General features: G+C 35.3%; 1 long non-coding RNA gene across 1 annotated transcript; it reads left to right on the top strand.

Moving 5' to 3' along the window:
* The first annotated feature begins 395 nt into the window (after positions 1 to 395).
* On the top strand, positions 396 to 21,215 carry LOC129001699 (uncharacterized). Its single transcript, XR_008491484.1, has 3 exons — positions 396 to 770; positions 2,616 to 2,783; positions 20,980 to 21,215. It is a non-coding gene; the product is annotated as an uncharacterized LOC129001699 (long non-coding RNA).
* The last annotated feature ends 444 nt before the right edge of the window (positions 21,216 to 21,659 follow it).

Here is a 21,659-nt window from a genome sequence, read left to right as displayed (position 1 = left end):
TTTGTTTCTATTATTTTAGGGTTGGTTCTATGATGTGTGTTTTAATTTCTTGTAATATAAACAGGAGACGGCCTATTGTTGATGATTAGATCGTTTTATTTTGGTTAAACTAGATTTAAACATAGATAAACATCCCCATTAAATAACAAGAATTGTTTTCAGCTAATCCAAAATGATGACAAATCTACTAAAGGAGTACGTATGTTTAATCTATGGTGTCACGTACTGTATAGAGTTCATGCTTTTGGGCCAGGAATAATTGGAATCAATGGCCTTGTTTTTTTGCAGGAATGCTCGGTGGGTTCAGTTGTTTTGTTTCAGTCCCACCCCCTCGGCCACAAACGTGAGCAATTATAAAAAAAAACATAAAATTGCTAAAAGTGTTTAAGACGGTATTTTGTTAAGGCTAAACAAGTCAATTCTAAAAAAAAAACTTGCAATGATTCCAACGAGGAGTGGTATTCAAGCAATTATAACTTAGGCCTATGGGCATGATATAGTTTTTAATAAAGGTTTGAAGGAAAGTAACTGTGACCAGACTAGGGAGCGGAAAATTATTTGGGCCTAGGGGCGCAAAAGTGCTAAATCCGGCCCTGGCAATCATGTACGCGACAGGTCTGTCTCTTGTTTTACGTGTTTTTGTGTTTTTATTGTGTTCGTGTGTGTGTACAGTTTAACGACGCCAATTCAGGTGGATGTATGTATATCTGAGGATGGCATTTTGATGCCAAAACAGCTGTAATCTACAGAAACTTCAGAGCTGTGACGAGGTATTTATATTATATTAGTTATAAATGAACTTAAATTTATAAATTAAGACTAAGTTAAGGCTAGGATTATACTAGGACGCTGGCGTCCGAGAGGCCAGCGTCCGGGACGCTAGCGGGGCATTAAATCAAATGGGGGCGATTATACTATGGATGCTAAAAAAAACCACCGGACGCTCGAAGCTATTACCGTAGGTGGCATGGTAAGACCTAGGCCCGGGACCGATTTACATTTTCATTTTGATGTCCCCAGAGGCCAAAAACACCGTCCGTTCGTATAGATTTAAATATTATATATGTCTGTAAACGCGATAACTGGAGTAACTTTTGTCCTATTTTGAAGAAATTTGGTTTTAAGGTGAAGGGTGGGATAAACTTGAATGAGTTCACCCTCAAACAATCCTGACGTACACCCCAAACTAGTCTCTAAAACCAACTGACTCCATCGACGCCAGGCTTGCCACTGTCGTGCTCCAAAGTTGAAAATTTTTCCCAAATGGTCGTGACGCCAAATCGAGGGACAGACTTATTTTTTCATGGTAGTCAGTCTGCAATGACAATAAAATTATAATAGGCCCCTATGCTCCTTTTTTGTAAGTTTAATAACCATTGATGACATAAAAATATGGCTTTATATATTTCGGCATGAATAATTAGTCTAAAAACAGCGTGAAAGTTGGAAAATGTACCCTAGGGACACGTCATGGTCGTGAATTTCGAGACTTTAAAAATACGAAAAAAATAGACCCAGTGGGGCGGATTCCTGAGAGACTTTTTTAACGCCATATAGATGTTGGCGCTCACCGGTATGGTCTTTATCACCATGCAAAATTTGAAAACGATTGATTCAGCCGTCTAGGAGGAGTTTGCGTATTACGAAATGCATAAGAGTCGACGTATAAGAGCTATGGTGTGTCGTCTGTATTCCCATAGTATCCATATGGATACTGTTTTTCTTTTGTATTTTCTTCGATATTAGTCTGTTTTCATCTTTAGTCTGCACAGTGATAAATATAGGCCTATAAGTGTTGTAATGCTTGTTTCAGTCCGATATTAGAAATCATAAAATATAAACATGATGTGTTTTACAGATGAATGACAATGAAGAAATTGACGAGTGGCTTATGATGCCATCTAGTGATATTGTAGTAAAGTTTTTTACATAATATGTCTATTTGTATTCATTCTAAATGAATTTGTTTTAATTGATGAACAAATAACTTATTTTTCAATTTGACACAACTTTTAAGAAACTTGTATCCATATGGATACTATGGGAGTGTCAAAGAAAAATTAAAATTATTAACGTAGTATGAAAATTAGCGAACAATGGTACTTAAGGTTTCCATGGTATCCATATGGATACATATTTCTAACTTTTAATTCTATGAGGGAAATTTGCAAAAAAACACATTTTTAGCCTTGAAATACAAAAAATAAAAATAAAATTCACAATAAACTTTTTTGTTATTCAATTTCATAAGTCCGGGAAGTAAAGGGATGCGACGTTTGGCCTATTTCAAGAAAACCATGATAATTTTCACTATTGTCTTTGCTACCGGGCGTCACAAATGTGCGACATTACAAAAGGTTATAAAAAATACAAAAAAAAACAAGAATAAATTATTTACAAACACAATTGTAGCACATTACAATGTAAATGATCACTGTTTTACAGGTTTTCACCCGTGGTCTGTGTGTACTGTTAACCAAGTGTCAGCCGGTCTATGTGTAAGATTCAAATGTATACCTCGGTATGTGGCAATGACTGCGGCGTTGCATATATGCGACACTCAGTAGCGAATGTGTTAAGCATACAAGTTTTAAATTTTGTATTTTATTTTTCAGACAACTCCAAAAGATGTATGGAGGAGGACGCAGGGAGGTCCCCTAAAATATTTAAAAAAACTACAACAGCTGGAAATGAATGCTGCGTCAGTGGAAAGCACACTTGTGTTTTTCGGCAAGGGCCAGTATCTTTAACGGCCCTTGCACATAGTCTGTGCGCCATGTCAAGTAAGTGTACCTAATTTTGTGTGTCTTTTATAATTATTTATTATGCTTTTTAATCAAAATCCAGGTGAGTTAGCTGTGCCGTCTTTATCCAAGTTCGATGATTCTTTACTACTTGAGTTATCTTTTTGGTTTTAGGCCACTTAAATAGCCTAGGCTAACTGTTTGCACTGTGGAATAAAACATAGACTCTAAGGGTTGGTTATTTAACTTACAGTTTCACCATAAAAATATTTCTGACTTGTTTCACATTTTAAATTCACATTTTAAATAAAAAACACAATTTAAGTTTCAATACTATTTATTATAAATTTTAATTAACATTGACAGAAATACATTTAGGCTGCAGTTAATGAGCCGACATCTCTGAATCAGAAATCAAATACACTCAAAAGAGAATACACAAAGACCAAAGAGTAATACCTCTAAACATGGACTTCACTATATACATATATCAACATCCCCTCTCTTTTACAAAATTGAAAATTTTAACTTTCCAAAATACAACTTTAACATTTTCCTTTCAAGTCTAACAAAATATACACCAAAACCTAATCATAAGAAAACCGCTTTGGATTTCTTATCAATCTACCCTTTCGGCTTACACAACCATCAAAACTTTTAACAATTTGTTCTTCTGATGAAATTCTAAGAGTTAGGTCTACTGGTCTTTGAAACAACACGGGACTAATTTGCGGAGAAATAAGGCTATTACCATACCATTAGTAGGCCTACCTGACAAACTGATTTGTGAATCTGACTTAGGACTTGTTTCAGGCATTATGGTTTCATTACCTGCATCATTAGACAAATTTGGCCTAATCATCTTCCTATTTCTTACAAACATTTTATCTTTCTCATCAGACAAAACATAGGATCTGGGGATTCTATTTTTTTCTACTACTTTTCCTGATGTCCAAGGTGAATCAACAGTTTTCTTAAAATACACTTTGTCTCCTATATTTAAAGAGGGTAACTCTTTGCTATTTCTATCATAGTACTTTTTAATACAATTTTTTCTCTTGTCTAACACAATTTTGTTAGGTTTTGTGTTTTGTTACTTTAGGCTGCAAACTACTTTTAGACAGTGGCAATAGGCCATTGAGTTTTCTACTAAACATTAATTCTGCTGGTGAAGGTTGATATTGTTTACTAGTGTTACGATAACTTAACAATGCAGGATACACATCAGACTTAGATGCTTTTGTTTTCTTCAGTACATTTTTCGCTATTTTGACACCTGACTTAGATTGAACATTAGATTGAAAGTCTTTTGGACTAACTATCACTAGCTTAAAATCTTACAACACAGAAAACTCGTGAAAAGCGTTAGAAGTGAATTGACTTCCTGAATCAACTACTATAGTAACAGGAATTCCGTGGCGAGCAAATATTGATTTGCATTTCTCGATTACAGTTTTTGAGGTTATGTCTGACAAAGATACTAACTCAATATTTAGAATAATAGTCCATTAGTACAAGAAAATATTGGTTATCAAACTCAAAAATGTCACCTGACACTTTATGCCAAGGCAAATCTGGTACATCATGAAACAACAACGGTTATTTTGCATTCATAGGCTTAAACTTAGACAAACACACTACATTTATTTACAAAACTTTCAATGTCTTTATGTAAGGTGGGCCAATACAATAAATTGTGTGCCCTAATCTCACACGTTTGTTTTCCTAAATGGCCACAATGCAAAATTTCAAGCTTAATTTTATGAAGCGAACTATAGGTACCATAATAGATTGATTTTTGAAAACAAGATCATCTACAACATGAAGATCATGTTTAATACTCAAAAATGGTAAAACCATATTACTGATTTCAGGCTTTTGAGGCCAACCTTTAGATATATACATCTTTAAAATACCTAGACATTCATCTGAACTGGTTTTTTCTCTTAGCAGGTTTAGTTTACTTTCAGACACGGGAAGATAAGATTTTAACATATTTACCTCACAAATGATGTCCTCATCTAAAACATCAATATCTTCTTTACCTTCTACTGGAAGTGCTGCACGTGACAGTGTATCAGCTATATACATCAATTACCTGGCTTGTATACAACAATCAAGTCATAGCATTGAACTTTTAGCATCATTCGCTGTAATCTTAAAGGAGCAGCAGTAATGGGCTTCCTAAACAAACATTCTAAGGGTTTGTGATCAGTTGCAACAGTTACTTTCCTAGAGAAAATAAATTGGTGAAATCTAGTGCAACCAAAAACTATGGCTAACATTTCTCGTTCTATCTGACAATAATTTGACTGAGTCTTAGTGAGCGCTCTAGACGCATACGCAATTGGATTATCACCACATAACAATACAGCACCTAAACCAGTTGAGGAACAATCTACAGACAATGTTATTGGCTTACTTGGGTCCTAATATGATAAAACAGGAGGAGATACTAACTAAGACTTTAAAGTCAAAATAGTTATTTGTGTAACTAGTGGTGAAAGTGGCACTTTGCTGCACACGAGAGCAATGTTTACGAGCTATGTTTGGCGAGTGTGGAATGATCTCGAGTGCAGCAAAGGCCTTTTTCACCCGTGTTACACATTATATTTTTCCTACAGTCACTATAAAGCATATCAATAATTAGTCTTTCAAACACTATACAACACGTTTTTAGGTTCAGCTGGCAACACAAAAAGTAGTACCTGCGGTCCGTATCACTCCGCTATTTTTCCTCGGCAAGAAATGTGCTACGCGTTTTGAGAATATAGTTCCGTATGTTTTTGTAATTTGAAGTGGTTTCCGCGCCTAAAAAAATGCTTTTAAGGTGTTTTCTTGTTTATTAAGATCGTTGGAATGTTTTAAAAACGTGTTTCAAAGAAAAGTCCAGAAAGTTCAGAAATACCGAAATTATAAACACGAAATGACAAGTTAAATCGTAGTTATAATAGTCAATCAGCTGCTCATAGTATTATTATCTTTAAGTGTTGCCAACCTATTTCCAAGCGTACACGGATTACGTGCATAATAGAACCACACTGTTTTGTGTTGTTTCGTTGGAATCCTGATGTGCGGCAAAGTATAAACCGTACGACAAAGTATAAACCGTACGGCAAAGTATAAATATGCAGCAATTAGCAGCTTTCTGTACGATAAACAGTACAAGGAAGCCAACTTTGTCGGGTGACTGTAGGAAAATGCATTTTGTTGTTCGGCATTCCATTGAAATAAAACATCTTTATGTGAAAGAACTCGCAAAGGAGACGTTACAGTAGAATATTTGGAATAAACTTTGATAAGTAATTGGTAACTCCTAAAAATCTTTCCAAGTCTTTACGATCTTTAGGTATTGGCATCTCCTGTACAGCTTTAAGCTTTGAAGGATCCGGAGTTAATCCATACTCAGTAAACCGATGACCCAAAAACAAAACTTCACTTTCAGAAAATTTACATTTCCTAGAGTTAAACTTAATATTAAAATCCTTAGCTCTTTTTAATAGGCCTACTTCTTTTAACCTTAAATCATGAGTTTGCTTATCAGGAGCACCCTATGCAAATGTCATCTATGTAGGTGACTACACCATCAATACCTTCAAATATTTGAGATACAGTAGAATGAAATACATCTGGTGCGCTTGAGATACCATATGGCAAACGAAGGTATCTATATCTACCAAAAGGTGTATTAAAAAACACAACTTGCTACTAATATTATCCAACTTAAGCATCCAAAATGCACTGCTCGCATCAAGAGTTGAAAATATCTTACAATTATTAAACTTTGATGACACTTCATCTATAGTTGGCATTTGACAGTGTGTTCTTTGTATATACTTATTCAGGTTTCTTGGATCTAATACTACCTTTAGTCCAGAATTTTTTTGTTTATCAAAACTAAACTGTGAACCCATTCTGTAGGTTCATTTTCTTTTACAATAATTCCATTAGCTTCCATTAATTCAAGTTCATTTTTCAATGGATTTAACAAAGTGAATGGTACTCTACGACATGGTTCAATAATAGGCTTAGCATCTTCACTTAATGACAAATGAACTGTTGTAGGAATGTTACCAATATTGTACTAGTAATACTACCATCAAAAAGTGAGCTATATTCATTCAAAATTATACTAACAGAATGTGACTGTACACTTTCATTTTTTCATTACATTTTCATTACCTTTCATTACACTATGCATATTTTTCCCTAGAACAATATTATCTACACTTTGGTTCTAAGATCAGACAATACCTGACCGTTGTAGGCTGCTATAAGACCTAACGCGCGACAAGAATTTAAGCCTAAAATTTGCGAACATTTCACATCAACTATTACAAAAGTAATACAGAACATTTTCCTGTTGAAAGAGCAATCTAAATCTACAATACCTAGTACCGGTATTTTTTCACCAGTTAGTGTACTAAGTTTTATATTCGAGGTGCGTATTAATGCCTTTGATAGGCCTAGCCTATTAAACAAATCAATTGGGATGATATTTGTCTGAGCACCTGTATCTATTTTAAATTATATTGTGTGTTCCCTAATGTTCAAATTCCTTAGCCCATTCCTTAGCCATTCATTAGCCCTGGATTTACACATGTAATTTTTAGAAACAGAATCATTCACTGAACATATATTACTGATAAATAATTTACTGTACACTGTACTGCTGTACCTTCTAACGTTACAAAATGGTGTAGTCTTACGACGCGTTTCGTCAACACAGTGACATCTTCAGGTGATCCACTATCGCTTCGTCTTGAACTTTAGCACAAAACAGTCATAACACATATCACGAACACATATTTACTACATTTAAGGACCGATCGGTATTGTCGTCTCTGTGGCCACAACTCGCGTACGCACATGATTAATTCTGGGCGACGACTGCTGGATGGAGTGTTGTATGTGGTGTACTTTGCACCATGACGTCATTGCTCTTCTCCAGGTGTATCACGGTGTCGAACAATGCATTTCCTTGAGTATTAATTTTGTCATTCAGTACATTGTCTGGTTCACACTGTACTGCTTTATAAATTTCGTAACACTCAAGTGTGGACATTAAATTACTTTTCTTGCACTTGTGTAGTATTTGCAAGCTGTCTAAGATAGAACTGTAATTATGTGCACATTGTAAGAATGTTCAGCATAGTTCGATTTTTGGGTGACAGTTTTCTTGGGGAGGTGTTCTTTAAAACGTGTTTTGAATGATCTCCCTGTTTGACCTACATAGTATTTTGGACATTCATTGCAGTTTAATTTGTATATCCCACTGCTGTCATGCTGTCGAATTTGTCACCAATAGTTTCTTTTCTGGGGTTAATGAGATTTTCTAGTTTGTTGGAATTTCTATAAGTAACTGTATAACCATGTTTTTTGAATATATTGTTGTTTTGTAGTTCAGCCAATTATTGTACGTTAGTGTAACGAATTTCTTCTTCTCCTTGGGAGTGTTCGGGGCATGGGATTTTTTCTTCTTAATTATCCTGTCAATTATGTTACTGTCATAGCCATTATCTTGTGCGATATATTTTATTAAATTTAGTTCCTTGTTGTAGTTGGTGTTGTTCATAGGTATCTGGTTTAATCTGTGTATGAATGAATTAAAGGCTGCCATTTTATGGGAAACTGGATGGTTGGAAGTGGCGTGTATTGTTTGGCTGGACTGGGTTGGCTTGTGAAAAATGCTGAACTGATAGCTTGTTTTCGTTTGTATGTATTGTCAAGTCCAAATAATTTATTTTGTTGTCAGATTTCGTTTTTGAATTTTATTTTTGGGTGAGCGGCGTTGAGATGTTTGGTGAAAAGGTTGATTTGTTTCTGATTTCCTTTAAACAAACATATGGAATCATCAACGTACCTATGGTAGTATACTATACATTTCCTGTATTTGTTATTTTGACTCATAATGTGTTTATTCTCAAAATCATTCAAATATATTTCGGCTAGTACACTTGACAATGGTGACCCCATCGCTAATCGATCTTGCTGGATGTAGTATTTGTCATTGAATTTAAAGTAGTTTTGTTTAATTACTATTTTCACTAGAGGTTGCACAGCTCGTTAACATGTATACAACAATACTCGAACATGTCCAACATCTAACTCTTAAAATGTCTATGGATTCGTTTACAGGGATGTTTGTATACATGTTGTCTACATCTAAAGATAAGACAGTTTGACCTGGAGTAATTGGTGCGTCTCTTATCTTTTCCACAAGTTCTAAACGGTTTTTTTATGCTGTGACTGATTGAGATTGATGTTGTTCCTGATAATTTTGTCGAGTTTCTTGGCAGTTCTGTATGCTGGAGCTGAAGTATAATTAACTAGAGGTCGTATGGGTATATTATCTTTATGTACTTTAGGTAGGCCCCGTAAGTTTGGTGCGTAGGGTTTTATTGTTTTTAAATTTCTTTTTTCACCGTCATTTAATAATTCCTTTGTTTTATTTAGACAGTCATTAACTTCTTTGAGAAACTGTAAGGTAGGATCCTTCTTTTGCTCCTGAATGTTATTGGACTCAATGAACTCTAGAACCTTGCTATCATAATCTTGATTGTACAGGATTACTGATGTATGTAGTGTATACAATAATAATGTACCATAATTTTGCCATTTTTACGATATTTAGATTTGTGTTAGAAATAGTTGGCAATATGTTTTGCATTTGTGTCCTGACTGCGATCAGGCGACTGTGACGTCATATCGTATGATTTCAATAAAGCTCCTGGATTGGCTACAACCTATCACGCCACTTTTCCCTCCACGTTTAACCGCCGATCCAAAAGTTTCCTTGCTGACCAGTCCTCAAGATTCCAACAAACCGTAAACATGTAGTCGGCCGGGTTTTATTTAATTCCCCAAATGGTGTTTTTATTTCAAGTCATTGCACCCCAAACGTTCCAGTGGCGACGAGGTACGAAAACGACTCAACGCGTGAAAAGTTTTTAAGTGATTTAAGTGACAATCGAAGTGCACCGTAGGAAGGTACGTGTGTTTTTAAAGTGACAATTGAACTTCTAGTGCACCGTAGGAAGGTACGTGTGTTTACAGAAGAATTCGGTCAAGTTAACTTCGAACAGTGTGCGTGTGAGTGTAAACATTAATGCCGCTTGATGAGAACCTTATTGATAACTTTGGAACTTTATTAAATTTCAAGATGTCGTTCATCGGTGCGATCAGTCCTTTTGATAATTCAGAAGAAACTCGGGACTCGTATATATCAGCGTTTTGAATTGTTTGTTACATGTAACGATATTACCAACGCTAAAAAAGTTAGTACGCTTTTGACGGTTGTCGGAGTGAAAACTTATAACCTGCTTAAAGACCTATGTACACCAGACAAACCTGCTACTAAGAGCTACGAGGATATTGTACGGATCATTAAGGGACATCTACATCCAAAACCATCTTTTATTGCCGAAAGGTACAAGTTTAGTCTACGAACACAATTGGAGCATGAATCAGTCGCTGATTACATCGTCAACCCGAAGAAACTCTCTGTCAACTGCGAGTTTAAGGACAAACTACCGGATCATCTTCGGGACAGGATCGTAAGTGGGTCGAGGGACGACGCCACCAAGAAGAGGTTGCTGGGCGAGGAAGATCTCACCTACGAGAAGACGGTCCAAATAGCCACGTCGATGGAGTTGGCAGCGAGAGACACCGCGGCCCTGACCTACCACAACACGGGGGGAGGAAGTCGTCTCCACAACGTCGCTTCGAAGCACCAGCACCAGCGGAAGCCGTGGCAGCGCTCAAAAAGTGAAGTAAAGTGCTATTGTTGTGGTAAATCTGGTCATTTAAAAAGTGAGTGCCGTTTTAAAAGTTTATCTTGCAATTTTTGTAAGAGGAAAGGCCATTTAGAAAGTGCGTGTCTGATGAAGAAAAACAATGGTGAGTCACAATCTAAATTTGCATTTAATGATAAGCGTAAAGATGGACAAAAGAACTTTACACCTAAGTTTACCTCTGGTAACAAGTCTCATAAGTATAAGCAAAACTATGTAGAGAACACAGGGGTCAATGACAATGACGATGATTATAGTGATTTAGCTAATTTATTTTCCATAAATGATGAGGAAAGTAAACAGAGGGATAGAATAAAACCTATCACGGTTAATCTAAAAGTAGAACATACTGTATTGCCATTTGAGGTTGACAGTGGAGCATGCGTGTCAGTAATTTCTGAAAAGTGTTATAACGATAATTTCTCTGATCTCGAATTAATGCCCACTAATTTGGTTTTGAGCTCCTATACAAACCAGCCAATAAAACCTGTAGGAAAACTTAACGTAAATGTACAGCATGAAGCTGAGCATAAAAAGTTAACTTTGTATGTTGTGTCTAAAGGGGCTAATCCTCTAATGGGAAGAGACTGGATTAGGGAACTAGAAATATCGATCCGAATCCCTAAAGAAAATAGTTTGAACACGGTTGAAAAGCTAGATCAAAAACCTGTAATTGTCAGTAAACTGTACAGTAAATTTCCTGAGGTATTTACTGATGCATTAGGTTGTTACAAGGGAGATGCAGCTAGATTAGAGTTGAAGGAAAATGTAATTCCTAAGTTTTTCAAACCCAGACCTATACCATTTTCGATCAAAAGTAAAGTGGAGTGTGAGATTGATCGATTAGTAAATAATGGGATTTTAACTCAAGTAAGCAATAGTGAATGGGGAACTCCAATTGTGCCTATTTTGAAAAAGGACGGAAGTATAAGAACATGTGGCGATTTTAAAGTAACGCTCAACCCCTATTTAGTAGTCAATCGCCACCCAATTCCAAGGATTGAGGACATTTTTAATAATTTACAAAAAGGGGAGACGTTTTCAAAAATCGATCTTTGTCAGGCTTACACTCAGGTAAAGTTAGACGAGGAATCAAAGAAGTATTGTACAATAAGTACATCAAAAGGATTGTATATTTACAACCGAATTCCATATGGTGTAGCATCCGCCCCGGGAATATTTCAGAGTATAATGGAACGCATTTTAGCTCACATTCCCGGCGTTGTTTGCTTCCTAGATGATATTTTGGTAACAGGAACTGATGACAAACAGCACCTAGAGAGGTTGATTCAAGTGTGTGAAACTTTAAAGAATCATGGTTTAACAGTAAGTCAAAATAAATGTCAGTTTTTCTGTAAATCTGTTGAATATTTGGGTACATTTTAAGTAAACAAGGACTAGGCACATCTCCTAGTTTAAAATTGAAGCTATTGTAAACGCCCCAGTGCCTACCAATGTAACTCAGTTAAAAGCTTTTCTAGGTTTAGTCAATTATTATTCTAAATTTGTGCCAAGTATGTCTACCATTGTATCCCCACTGTATCATTTACTCAGAAAGGACACTCCATTTGAATGGAATTTATCATGTGACAAAGCGTTTCAATTAATTAAGAGCAAATTAGTTTCAGCTCCTATTTTGGCGCATTATGACCCAAATTTACCTTTGAGGTTAGCTACTGATAGTTCTGCCTACGGGGTCGGAAGTGTGTTAAGTCAAACGTAATCAGATGGATCTGAAAAACCTATTTGTTTTGCGTCAAGAACATTGTCTAAAGCCGAACCAAACTACGCTGTATTAGACAAAGAAGCTTTAGCTATTGTGTTTGCTGTTAAAAGATTTAATCAGTACTTATTTGGTAGAAAATTCACACTAGTAACAGACCACAAACCATTGTTGTCAATTTTTGGCCCTAAAAAGGGACTTCCGGCTTTTGCCGCTAGCAGATTACAGAGGTATGCTTTATTTTTAGCCAGCTATGATTTTGACATAAATATGTTTCCTCTAAGGGAAATGCTTCTGCAGATTGTTTATCTCGCTTACCTTTGCAAGCCAAACATGTTAACGAACAGTATGAGGAAAATCCTCATGTAGGAACCTATTTGCAATTTTTAGCGGAGGGAGATATTCCAATTAGTTTTGTTGATATTAAGAGGGAAACACAAAAAGACACCGAGTTAAGTAAGGTATTTGGCTATGTCTTGTATGGCTGGCCTAATGAGGTAAATGAAGAATTACGACCTTATTTCATAAGGCGGAGCGAACTAACTATTGAGCATGGCATATTAATGTGGGGTTATCGGGTTGTCATTCCAAAAATGTATAAAAGGGGACTGTTACAAGAATTACATTGTGGACATTTAGGGATAGTCAAAATGAAGGCTCTAGCCCGTTCTTATCTATGGTGGCCTTCAATAGATAAAGACATAGAAGAACTTGCCAATAGTTGCTCGCAATGTCTCATGGAACGTCAAAGCCCGTCAAGGTCATATTTACATGTATGGGAATACCTAAAGTCAGCGTGGCAACGATTACACATAGATTTTTTAGGCCCTATTAATTCAAAGTTGTATATGGTTGTAGTTGATGCTTATAGTAAATGGATAGAAGTAGAGGAGGTCAGTTCCACATCTGCCAAAGTAGTCATAAATAAATTGAGACCTATGTTTGCAAGGTTTGGAATTCCGGAACAGAGTGTCACAGACAATGGCCCTCCTTTTACATCCTGTGAATTTAGCAAGTTTCTTAAAGCCTTATTTTCCCGCTAGTAATGGCCAGGCGGAAAATGCTGTAAAAAACAGTAAAGAAAAGAATAAGAGGGGCTTTGTTTTCAAATGAAAATCCAGACTTAGCTTTAAGTAGATTTTTGTTGGCATATCCAAATGCAGTACATAATACAACCAATGAAACTCCGGCCAAACTAATGTTCGGTAGAGTATTGCGAACTACATTAGATTTGATACGTCCTTCTGTTAGTAAAACGGTTTTGTCAAACCAAAACAAACAAATTGTAAACAAGGGGGGCAGTCAAACTAGAGAACTGTCAATAGGACAGCCTGTTTTAGTCCGTGATTACAGGGGAAGAAATAAATGGTTACAAGGTGTAGTGATTAAAGTGTTAAGTCCTGTATCTTATTTAGTAAAATTAGACTCAGGTATTGTATGGCAACGCCATATTGACCAGCTGGTCGGGTTAAACACTAAGGTAAATTTGAATGATAAACAGAATGATATAGAGAGGTAGTGTTGCCTCCAGCTGAACACATGTTTGACCAGGATGTTGGTAACAATGCTCAGTCAGCTGGTCGGGCTTCACCCATGAGACCGGAAATGCCGAGTACACCTCGTACTCAAGAACGTAGTAAACGTAGTAGTATGCTTTGCGCTCATCGCTTACTCCACCGGACGTGACCTTTCCATTACCTGTCCGATCAGCTGATCGACCCAAACAAGCATCGCCATTGAGGCGATCTGCCAGAGAAATAAAACCTCCTGAAAGGTTGAATTTGTAAATATTTATTTCTGTGTTTTGTTTCCAATTTTATCAAGGTTGCTTGTTTTAATGTTTATTGTATGGTCTTATTTGATTAAATCATACAATATTGTTTTATGAAAAAGTGTTTTTGGTTTTAGGTTATTTAATGATTATTTTTAATTGGTTTGATGTGTTGATAAAATTGCGTATTTTAAGAAAAAAATATTTTAAACTTAAAGGGGAGGAAATGTAGTGTATACAATAATAATGTACCATAATTATGCCATTTTTACGATATTTAGATTTGTGTTAGAAATAGTGGGCAATATGTTTTGCATTTGTGTCCTGACTGCGATCAGGCGACTGTGACGTCATATCGTATGATTTCAATAAAGCTCCTGGATTGGCTACAACCTATCACGCCACTTTTCCCTCCACGTTTAACCGCCGATCCAAAAATTTCCTTGCTGACCAGTCCTCAAGATTCCAACAAACCGTAAACATGTAGTCGGCCGGGTTTTATTTAATTCCCCAAATGGTGTTTTTATTTCAAGTCATTGCACCCCAAACGTTCCAATGTATTACCCCTATCAGCTATGGTGATGATGGCTTTATTTTTAGTTAATTTTCTCTGATTGATTTTAGCGCCTCTTTATCTCGTCTTGCATCTGGATTAGGTTTTTTAACATAGCTCTGGGTGTTAGGGAGCGTTCGAACGATCTTGTCATTGATTAGGGTTCTAATAGTGTTCTGATCTGCACTTGGGATGCTCTGAATGGCCGTCTCAGTGTTAATTATTTCGTTGACTAGGGTTTTACTAGGTTGATTTTGTGGAATGCAATGTTTTAGTCCTTTATTCAATAGGTTCATTTCATTTTTGTCAAAATTGATTGTTTGTTTCATTAAGAACTTTCGGAACCTTGACAAACATCTTAACGCCGCTCACCCAAAAAAAAAAAATTTAAAAACGAAATTGAATCTGACAACAAAATAAATTATTTGGACTTGACAATACATACAAACGAAAACAAGCATCAGTTCAGCATTTTTCACAAGCCAACCCAGTCCAGCCAAACAATACACACCACTTCCAACCGTCCAGTTTCCCATAAAATGGCAGCCTTTAATTCATTCATACACAGATTAAACCAGATACCTATGAACAACACCAACTACAACAAGGAACTAAATTTAATAAAATATATCACACAAGATAATGGCTATGACAGTAACATAATTGACAGGATAATTAAGAAGAAAAAATCCCATGCCCCGAACACTCCCAAGGAGAAGAAGAAATTAGTTACACTAACGTACAATAATTGGCTGAACTACAAAACCAACAAAATATTCAAAAAACATGGTTATACAGTTACTTATAGAAATTCCAACAAACTAGAAAATCTCATTAACCCCAGAAAAGAAACTATTGGTGACAAATTCGACAGCACGACAGCAGTGGGATATACAAATTAAACTGCAATGAATGTCCAAAATACTATAAAGGACAAACAGGGAGATCATTCAAAACACGTTTTAAAGAACACCTCCCCAAAGAAAACAGTCACCCAAAAATCAAACTATACTGAATATCTTATACAATGTGGACATAATTACAGTTCTATCTTAGACAACTTGCAAATACTACACAAGTGCAAGAAAAGTAATTTAATGTCAACACTTGAGTGTTACGAAATTTATAAAGCAGTACAGTGTGAACCAGACAATGTACTGAATGACAAAATTAATACTCAAGGAAATGCATTGTTCGACACCGTGATACACCTGGAGAAGAGCAATGACGTCATGGTGCAAAGTACACTACAGACAACACTCCATCCTGCAGTCGTCGCCCAGAATTAATCATGTGCGTACGCGAGTTGTGGCCACAGCGACGACAAAACTGATCGGTCCTTAAATGTTCGTGATATGTGTTATGACTGTTTTGTGTTAACGTTCAAGACGAAGCGATAGCGGATCACCTGAAGATGTCACTGTGTTGACGAAACGCGTCGTAAGACTACACCATTTTGGAACGTTAGAAGGTAACGTTATATTATTTATTAATAACTGACGTTCCAGTAGTAGGAATGAATTCTAATATATTACTGAATAAAAAGTTTTTGTCAATCACGTAATTAGATGCAGATTCAGACGTGAGCGATACAGTATCAATTGAAAAATATTCTTGTGCACAAGTACTTTTAGAAGAACGGTCTTGCCTACCTTGTCTTATAACTACATCTCTTGAATTAGAATCTAAACTTAGGCCTACTTCACAAACCTTTTTGGCTGATTTGCATACACTGTCAAAGTGATTGTTTTTACCGCACTTGTAGCACACTAAGCCATACGCAGAGCATTTGTTAATACCGTGATTTTTCCCACAATCACGGCAGTTCGAAATAAACTTCTTAGCACTTGTACTCTTGTTAGGCCTACCTGTCCCAGTTGATTTCTGCTGTTATGGTGGATGAAATTTGTTCCTTTGGTCCTGATAAACCTTTTTCTGTCTGAACGTTTGTGGTTGTAGGTAACCCCTCTCTTGTTGCTTATGGACGTTAACTGTATGGACATTATGTTCTGCTTCTAGTTCTCTGATGTGTTGTTTAGACAGTTCAGCAGCTTTACAGATTGCTAAAGTCTTCTCCAAGTTAATCTCCGGCTCTCTCAGTAATCGTTCCCTGACATTCTGGTTTTGGGAGTTAAGCCCTGATATTAAGACATCACAAACAAGACTTTCGCGGACAGAGTCAAATTCACAAGCGAGGCTCAAGTTAACTAAGTCTGTATAGAAACTATCGATGGATTCAGATGGCAGCTGTTTCCTATTTAGAAATTCATGTCTCAGAACCGTGAGTTTTTTCTTAGGCGAGAAATGGTTTTCAAATTTACTTACCACCACGTCGTAGTTTTTTGCATCTGCAGATGAGAGGTTGAATGAATTGAAAATGTCTATGCATTTGTCACCCAAATTATGCAGTTAGTAGAGCAACCATCCTAGCGTCATTTTCAGAATTTAGGTTAGAAGCCAAGAGATAAATCTCAAATTTCTGATAACAGTGCTTCCAATTTTCGGCTAAATTGCCCTCGAAATTAAAATTCTGAAGATTGCATGGAACCATTGTGAAATTTTCAGTTTTTCCAGACACAGTCCTTTGTTGAAGCACCTTTTCATCTTCTGACTCTCTCATTGTTTTAACACATTTTTATGTTAATTTCTTACTCACGCACTTAAATTTATTTGTATCCCACTTATAAGACACCATATTTCACATTTTAAATAAAAAACACAATTTAAGTTTCAATACTATCTATATATTAATTTGAAACTGATTTTCTTTGTGAAAGCTATTTTGAGAGAACGGCTGAGCGTAGAAACTCGGTAGAGGTGTCAAAAGAAAGGTCCCGGTCTGTAGATGAGCCATCAAAGGAGAAACATGGAGAATTCCCTTGGGGCTCTGCCCCAGTGGCCTTTAAATTCCCATCCCATGTTATTCTTATGGAGGAAAACGAGGTTTTTGTCACAGCTAATTTGAGAGAACGGCTGGGCGTAGAAACTTGGTAGGGGTGTCTAAAGAAAGGTATTGGTCAGTAGGTGAGCCCTCAAAAGAGAAACGAGGTAAATTTCGTTGGGGCTCTGCCCCAGAGGCCTTTAAAGTTCACTCTGCAATTTTGTTTACATTTCGACCATATGGATAATTTTACACTACTTTTAATGAACCAGCTGTTCATATTAAAATTGTATTCAAAAGTCTACTGAGACTGTCAAAATTAAATGTTTACATAATAATTTATGATTTTAAATGGATTCTCTACTGCTTGGCAAGTTTTTTTTATAGTTTCAACAAAATGATGAAATTATGATACGTTTTAAATGTTTTGTTCAAAAATCTATACTTTAAAGTGTGACATATCAATTTCAAAGGAACATATAACTATTCCTTATCGGGTTAGCTTATATATATATTGTAAAGTTGGCACTTGCCTTTTTTTCCTACTTTCAATCACCATTTATTTTTAAATTCAAGAAAGAACACCTGAGATTCATTTATTGGTATACAAGTTTTTGATAATCGGGTTGAAAATTGTGTCATAGATAAGTACGTTGAGGATGAGAGCTGTGTTCAAGTTTTGGAATATACTAACTACGGAGTCTATGGTTTTGGTAAAGTAGGTGAACTAATGTCAATTCAGGTATTTAAAAAAATGTGTACACAGTTTTTACTTTGATGTACACATGTAGCTAGGTCTAACAACGCATCTAAACCTCACTACATACAAAACATTCGGAAACATAACAGTGTCATCACATCTCATCGCATTTGCATAATTTGTTACCAAGGCTGGACTAGGTTATGGATTTGGTTCCGCAATTGTTCAAGATTTGTGATAAAATTTCCTACAATTATGGTTAATTCCAATCCACGAAATACATGCACAGCTTTATGTGATCTATATGGCCAAGGGAAAACTACCCCACAAGTTAATGAATTAGCCTATCAAGTAAGAACAGGATGATTAAATACATGGTTCGATGTGGCAAGAGAAAGAATTAAAATTGCTGAGATCGAAGTAAGAATGTTACTGCTTTCTGGAGAATCAGATATTTTTATCAAACAAAAAAACTGATTTAATATGCTGATAGAATTCTGTATTTTTATGACCAAAGATGAAGATTACTTATAATTTAGGATACAATCTGAATGATTTTCCTAAAGCAGATGGAATTAGTGGTTAGTAATAAAATTTACTCTTTCCATAACATGATGGACTAATTATGAACTCATTCTCCCATATTAGTGAAAGTGGCTTTGGTATGAAACAAACTCATGAACAAACAATTATAAGACTCCTAAAAACCCCTTAGGGCAACCTAAAGCTGATAAAAAGGTAGGAAATATTGTGTTAAACGAATTCATCAATCACGTTTTTAAGGGAACACAATCGTCATACTTATTATTATGTTTATCCTCCCTTCATTTAACTAAGATTTTAATGACTTCACTCTATCCATCGCAGTTAGCTGAATTGACATAAAACCTCAAGATTAACCGTCGATTTCGACGGGGTTCCACTAGTTTATTATAAATTGTAATTAACATTGACAGAAATACATTTAGGCTGCAGTTAATGAGCCGACATCTTTTATTCTGAATCGGAAATCAAATACACTTAAAAGAGAATCCAGAAAGACCAAAGAGTAATACCACTAAACATGGATTTCACTATATACATATATCAACAGACTTGTAGTTTGTGAAAAAAAATATTTTAGGAAATATAAGCTGCTGTACCCGTACTTCGCAACAGGAAGATAAACCATACCGCCTAATCCAAACACTTGTTTCAGAGTTAAAATTTATAAACATAAGCCACTGTTATATAAATATATTTTTTTCTGTCTTTCTATCAAAACATTTTCTTTATTACTTCTTCATAAATTATATGTATTTTGGATTTTTGCTAAAACCATCTGATTCAGAGTGGTAAACACATTAATTTATTATTGTTTGTTTGTTCCTGAAGAAGGCTAATGCCGAAATATAGAAATGTTGTTAAAAAGTGTGTGATAAGTTTATTTTGAAAATAAACATAAGCCACGTAATTTATACAAAAAGCGTACCGTACATTGTTATTGTCCTAACTGTTAACATGAAAATATATCAATAACATTATTTTCATATATTAGACACTTAATAAATCGAATGCAGAGCCTGGGTTGATACAGCTTATAGAGTTTAGTTCTAATAATAATCAATATAAAACAGATAAAATTACAACATCAAAATCTAAAATGCTACTGCAGCAAAATGTGAATTTTTTTAGGTATAATTGTCAATGAAAATCTTCAACTGGAAATCACAAGTTGTTAATTTGATCAAACGATTTTGACTGTATTTTCTCTCTTTGCGCAATCAGACAAGCTGTTAACTTAAAAGACTCAGCTTATAGTTTATCATGCTTAGTTTTCTTCAATAATGACATATGGTATTCTGGTTTGGGGAAACTCATGCCACTCCAACAAAATATTCAAACTTCAACAAAAAGCAATTAGAATTATTGGGCGAGTTCCTGGTAGAACTCCTTGTAAAAGTCTTTTTCAAACATTTTCAGTTTTAACATTTTATGATCACTATATTTAAAAAATTTCAAATTGGGTTAAAGACAACCTGTCCTCATTCATGACCCAACCCATTCATTCCCATCACACTAGATTTAAGAGTTATATTAAGCCTGAAACCCATAGATTAGAGAAATTTCATTTATTACCCCAATATGTAGGCCCTCAAGTTTACAATAAGTTAACCACACCGCATAAAAAATATTGATTGTAATACACAGTTCAGATCCACTCTGAAGACCTGGTTAAAAAAAAATTTTAATTTCTATCAAATGTTATTTAAATAGTTACATTAAGTTAGATTAATAATTTTTAGTAAGACATTTTTGTTATTTCTTAGTTTTAGTATTATCCTGTATATGACTTTATGTCCTGTCAAATGATGTAATGACATGTAATGAATAAATTAATAAATACAGCAACGTTTATAGGATATTTTTTCGTAATCAATGACATAGTTTTAGAATAAATACACCACCACATATTTGTGTTTAATATTATATTTCATTTCTTTGGACCTCCTGTCTGTAATTGTGAAATAATCATTTTGGAAGTTATGCTTCTTTTCATTGAAAATGTCAACGCATATGTAAACATTGTAAGTTTTCTCTTGCTTTCATGGAGACCAATTAATATTTACTTTTGAAAACCTCACTTCAAAACTGAGAGGAACTCAGGGAAGTGGATATGCCTGTGACTTATCCACTCTATTAATATTAGTTATTATATCCAATATTAGTGCTTTTGTTGTTACAGCCGCCCAGACAGACACCACCTCAATATAGACTTCTATGTATTTATTTGTTTAGCTACTTAGATGTTGAAAGGTGTGTGTATTGTTTCAGAAAGCATTACCAGCATAAAAAAAGCTATACAGGATAGCCACACTGATATTATAAGGAGGCTTCCTGTATCAGAAAACCCTGCAGCGACGGAACAACCTAGGGCTACTACTGCTGACCCGGAAGAAGAGGGAAGGGAAGAAGACAGTGTAGATATTTTTGATATGACATTTCCCTTAAAATCTATGGAAGATTTTATATTATTTGAGGAAAAGTTGAAAGATAAAAATTTCAAGAAGAATGTGGTAAGAATCAGTTGTTAGTACAGTTGTAAGTACCACTATTCACCACAATAATAATTCACACTAATAGTCAACACTGTTGGAATTTATTTGTAATCTTGTCCCTCATTGCCTTCTTGCCTTCTTGGTACTAAGTTAGAAGCAGCTGTCATATGTGAATTATGCCATGTGTTTGCTAAGTTAATTATTTGTTGTAAATAAACATCACTTCCACTATGGACTTTATAAATCACTGTGTGTAGTCATTTTATTCCTAATATTATAAAGGAAAATCAATTATAAACAAGTAACACAACTACAACTTTAAGGTTATGTGAAATATTTTGAGGAATTACCAAAAATAACAATAAATAGTTACCTAGGCAACCTTGACAACAAAACAAGTCAACAATGCAACAAGTGCAATGCATATGGACACTACTTGTGTCCACTGTATTTAAT

This window comes from Macrosteles quadrilineatus, unplaced genomic scaffold, assembly GCF_028750875.1.
Source record: "Macrosteles quadrilineatus isolate MER2022 unplaced genomic scaffold, UCM_ALF_1.0 Scaffold_8__2_contigs__length_117827958, whole genome shotgun sequence".
In the NCBI taxonomy this organism is placed as follows: Eukaryota; Metazoa; Arthropoda; class Insecta; order Hemiptera; family Cicadellidae; genus Macrosteles; species Macrosteles quadrilineatus.
The sequence above is the reverse complement of the archived record's forward strand: the minus strand, read 5'-3'. Positions and strand labels throughout refer to the sequence as shown.